Consider the following 5,766-nt stretch of genomic DNA (forward strand, 5'->3'; position numbering starts at 1 on the left):
CTTTGAAGGAAACAAGAATAACAATACAGTTGGCTGATCGATCTGTGATCTATCCAGTGGGAGTAATGGAAAATATCTTAGTGAAGGTCGATGTATTATTTTTTCCTTTAGATTTCTATGTCATTGACATGGAACATGATAGGTCGGATTCTTATTCCGAGGTACTCTTAGGCCAACCCTTCCTAAGCACAACACATACAATGATCGATGTTAGCGGTATACTAACAATGGAATTTGAATGTGAGATCGTTGAATTTGATGTTTACAAAGCAATGAAATTCCCTGATCATGTTGAAAGAATTAATTTTGTTGATATTATAGATCCTTTAATTGATGAATATATTGAATCTAGTTTTTCTTATGATCTTTTTAAGGATCCTGAACTTTGCCACAAAGAGGAGGAAAAGAGTGAAAGTATTAATTCAATCAATTCTTATTTATCTTTATCTTCCTCTAAAACTAAAATTTTACCTTATGTTTTGCATGCACCTGAGGTAGAATTGAAGCAATTACCGGAGCATTTGAAATATGTCTTTTTGGGCGAAAATGAAACTTTGCCAGTGATCATCTCAAGTAAATTATCCGAAGAAGAAGAGGAAGCTTTGGTAGTAGTGTTGCGCTCTCATAAAGAAGCCATAGGATGAACCATTGCTGACATTAAAGGATTAAGTCCCTCGACTGCATGCACAAGATTAAATTCGAAGAAGGAGCAAAGCCATCATGAGAAGGACAATGCGACTAAATCCACCGATGATGGAAGTAGTGAATAAGGAAATTCAGAAACTCCTTGATGCTGATGTAATCTATTCGATATCAGATAGTAATTGGGTAAGTCCGATTCATGTGGTTCCCAAGAAAACGTGAGTACAATGGTCGAAAATCAAGACGGGGAGTTACTGCCAACAATAGTTCAAAATGGATGGTGAGTTTGTATTGATTACAGGAAGTTGAAGTCTCTTACTCAAAAATATCATTTTCCTCTTCCTTTTTACAGACTAAATGATTGAAAGATTAGCTGGGAAAACTCATTATTGTTGCCTTGATACGTTTTCAGGTTTTTTCCAAATCACAGTAGTGCCAGAGGATCAAGAAAAAAGGACTTTTACTTGTCCCTTCGGTACATTTTCATATAGACGAATGCCCTTTGGTCTTTGTAACTGCCGGCCACCTTCCAAATATGTATGTTAAGTATATTTTCCGACTATGTGGAGAAATAAATTGAAGTCTTCATGGATGACTTCACGGTTTATGGTAACTCTTTTAATGAATGTCTTGATAATTTAACTAATGTGCTTAAAAGATGCTTAGAATATAACTTGTTTTGAACTATGAAAAATGTAATTTTATGGTTGATAAAGGTTTAATTTTAGGTCATATTGTTTCCTCAAAAGGGATTACGATTGATAAAGCTAAAACATATGTTATACGCTCACTTCCTTACCCCACAACTGTGAGGGAAATTTGTTCTTTTCTTGGCCATGCAAGATTTTACCGCAGGTTCATTAAGAACTTTTAGAAGATAACACAACCTTTATACAATCTACTTAAAAAAGATCAAGACTTTGACTTTAATTCAAAATGCAAGAGTCCTTCGATTTATTAAAGGAAAAGCTTATTTCAGCTCCAATTGTTCAGCCGCTAGATTGGAATTATCCCTTTGAACTTATGTGTAATGCATTGGATACTAGCATTGGAGTCGTTCTCGGCCAGAAAATAGGGAAAGAACCACATGCCAGCCTATGCATCCCGAACTTTGGACTCGGCTCAGAAAATTATCGACTACGGAAAAATAACTTTTTGCTATAGAAAAATTTAAATCTATTTGCTTGGCACTAGAATTATTATTTTTTCTGACCATGCAGCTATAAGGTATTTGATGAGCAAAAAGAAAGCAAAACCAAGGCTTATCTGATGGATCCTGCTTTTACAGGAATTTAACTTGGAAATCAAAGACAAAAAGGGATTCGAAAATCTGGTAGCGGATCACTTGAGTTGAATTCCCTTTTCCACATCCGACTCACCACTTAGAGAAGAATTTCCTGAATAAAAATTGGTGGTGGCGCAAAGCATAACTCCATGGTTAATTATTTGGCCACAGGTAAGTTACCATTAGATTTACCGAGAGCTGAAATCAATCCAATTAAGCGAGAATCCCGATAATGTATTTGGGACAATCCTTATTTATGGAAGTACTACTCGGATCAGGTAATTCGGCGATATATTGCCGAAAGTGAGGTAAATTCAATTTTGCAATTTTGTCATTCTTACTCTTGTGGTGGTCATTTTGGGCCAAAATGGGCAACCCATAAAATTCTTCAATGTGGTTTCTATTGGCTTAACATCTTTCAGGATTCTTATCTATTTTGTAAAACTTGTGAAAGATGTAAACGTACAAGTAATTTAAGCGTAGGAATGAAATGCCGCTTAATTCTATACAAGTTTGTGAAATTTTTGATGTTTGGGGAATCGACTATATGGGTCCTTTTACCTCGTCATTTGGAAATACTTATATATTTTAGCTGTAGATTATGTTTCTAAATGGGTGGAAGATAAGGCCACTCGGAATAATGATGCTAAAACTACAGTTAATTTTTTGAAAAATATTTTTTCCAGGTTTGGCACTCCACAAGCTATAATAAGCGATAAAAGAACACATTTCATAAACCGAGTGATCAAGTCGCTAATGAAGAAATTTGGAGTAACTCAAAGAATTGCTATCGCTTACCATCCACAAACAAATGGACAGACATAAGTATCAAATCAGGAAATTAAAATAATTCTTGAGAAAATTGTTAAACCGGACAGAAAGGATTGGAGTTTAAAATTAACCGATGCACTTTGGGCATATCGAACTGCTTATAAAGATTCCATTGAGATGTCACCATACCGGCTTGTTTTCGGTAAACCATGCCATTTACCAGTTAAGTTAGAACATCGTGCTTATTGGACCGTTAAACAATGTAACATGGACATGGATGCAATTGGTGAAGCTCGGAAATTACACATTTAAGAACTTGAGGAAATCCGAAGAAATGCCTATGATAATGCCAGATATTTAAAGAAATAACAAAAGAATTTCACAATAGTAGAATTTCTTTTAAAACCTTTTCTGTTGGTCAAAATATTTTATTATTTAACTCCAAATTTAAACTTTTTGCAAGAAAGCTCAAATCAAAATGGCTCAGACCGTTTACAGTAACTCAAGTATTTTCTCACAGTGATGTTGAAGTTGAAGATAACTCAGGAGTTCGATTTAAAGTTAACGGTCAAAGATTTAAGCCGTATTATGAAAAGGCTCTGGTTGGTCTAATTGAAGAAATCAATTTAGAGGAACCCACACTTTGAAAAATCAGGTCGTCGAGCTAACGACGTTAAACAAAAGCGCTTGATGGGAGACAACCCATTTCGTTCTATTATTTATTTATTTATTTCATTTCATTTCATTTTCATTTCATTTTTTATTTTTTAAAAAACTTTATTTTCATTCTATTTATTTTATTTTAATTTTTTTCTCTGAACATATCTGAATTCCGATTGAATATTTAACGAAACAACAGTGTAGAAAAACTGACTTGGTTCGAACTGTGCAACAAAATACACAGCAGATTCAAACAATGCAGTGCAAAAAAAAAATAGTGCAGAAAAAAAAACAGATTTGGTTCGAATTGTGCAGAAAAGTTCGAACAGAACAGTGCAGTATCGGACATTCTACTCTATAACAGCTCGTCTCGACGTGGCCGCAGTCGCCACTAGATTGGGGAGTATTCTTTTTCCCTCTCTTAGTTTTTAAATTTGATATAAGTTTGGGGACAAAACAGAATAAGTGAGGGGGGAAGGATAAGCATATTGTCATAATTTTCCTTGACTTGTTTAATTGTTTGAAATTGAGATATTATGATATTGATGTGTTGGGATCGTTGGTTACTAGTCTTGGATTTCGCTTTATACTCTTGCTTCCTTTTGGAATGTGATCATGTTTTGATCGAATTTAATTTGCATGATTGGTGATTGGTATAGCTGGTGAATTTTTTATTGAGTATTGATATTTCGTGCTTTAGTCGATAGAGATAAACTTGACTCAATGCACATAAACTTTTCTTGTGAGATTTGGGCCTAACGAACATACATTTTCTTTCTTGCTCGCCAAACTAATTAGGATGTTCTAGAACTTGTATTCACAATGCATATCGAGACTACATGTTGAATGTAATGTTTTAATGTGCACCTAGGATAAACCCACTTTTCCCAAAAAGCCTACCCATTTATATATCCACTAGTGAACCAAATTTGAGTCTATTTCCCTTTCTTTGTTTTACACCTCATAATTAAACCCGAAGACTTTCTTTTATTTTTCCTCTTTTTTCACACCCTTACCGAGACTTGAGATCTTGTTTCACTCTTGTTCCACGAATAAAAGAAATGATGAAAAAATTCATTGTTTCGAAGAAGAAAAAAATAAAATAAAAACAACAAACTGTTCATTGTTTCGAACAATAGAAAAAAAAACAGACCCTTGATCGAAAATAAAAGGGAAGGAAAAATCGATCGTTTCAATTGTCTTTCATTTATTCTTTTTCCTTGTTTTGTTCTTCATTGCGCTTCATGTTAATTCGTGGATTGTTCTTAACTATTTTGATCTCATGTTTCAGTATATTTCTTTTCGGCCTTTTCCCTATCCTAATATAAGCCCCGTTACACCTTATTTAAAGACCCCTTGATTATTGTATTATGTTCATTTTTCGTAGTGGAGACTTGATTGGATTCCAAGCCTATGGTAATATTTTGGTTAGTTTTGGTTTGAGCGATTTCATTTACCCCAAACACTTTGAGCGGATATGAGTGAATCTTTGTGAGGTATTGAGTCATTTTTCATTGAAGTCGACAATTAATTGGGATATCTTGCTTACTTTAAATTTTCTTGGTTGTATCTTTGCTTGATTGTTACTTGAATTAAGCAAATATCATGGACTTAGTTCGATTGGAAGTTTGAGGGATAACATGAAATTGAAGATGACGACTTATGATTTTGATATGTTAATTGATGAATGCTTGAGGACAAGCATTGAATAAGTGAGGGAGAATTTGATAAGTGTTTAATTTAGTTAACATTTTACTTTTAAATTACTCTTTAATAATTGATTTTTGTGGCTTAATTGTTCGTTTTCATTCATTTTCTGTACAGGGCATTAGATTTTGGAAATTGCACTAAAAGGAAAGAATTCTGCAATTTTTTTATTTTCGGAATCGAAGGTGAACTAGTGGGCATGAATTTGGGCATGAAACATCCGACTAGGCGATAACATCAACACCTTCTAGAAGATCCAGTCGATGTTTCTAGAAGAACGAATGAATTGGCTGCATGTTTCTTGAATTTGGATTTGAATTAAACTCAAGTTTTAGGATAATATTTTAAATATTATATTTTATCTTTGTTTTAGGTATTTTGTTTAAATAGGTTTTAGTATTTTAATTAAGTTTTAGGATATTATTTATATATTTTATCTTTGTTTTAGGTATTTTAGTTTAAATAGGTTTTAGCATTTTAATTAGGATTTAAGATGTTTTAGCTTGTTTTTAGGAATTTGAAGGCTATAAATACCCTCTAAGGGTAAGCCTAGAAACATCTCTCTCATCTGAGAATAAAATATTCTTTTTATCTCTACTTTTCTCTCTATTTTTCACATACTTTTCAATTATGCTAAGTATGGCTTTGGTCATGCTTAGCTAATTTTCTCTCAAGCCGAAGACTGAAGCGAACTCAATTCC

Source organism: Hibiscus syriacus, unplaced genomic scaffold (assembly GCF_006381635.1).
Source record: "Hibiscus syriacus cultivar Baekdansim isolate YM2019G1 unplaced genomic scaffold, ASM638163v2 tig00111837_pilon, whole genome shotgun sequence".
NCBI lineage: Eukaryota > Viridiplantae > Streptophyta > Magnoliopsida > Malvales > Malvaceae > Hibiscus > Hibiscus syriacus.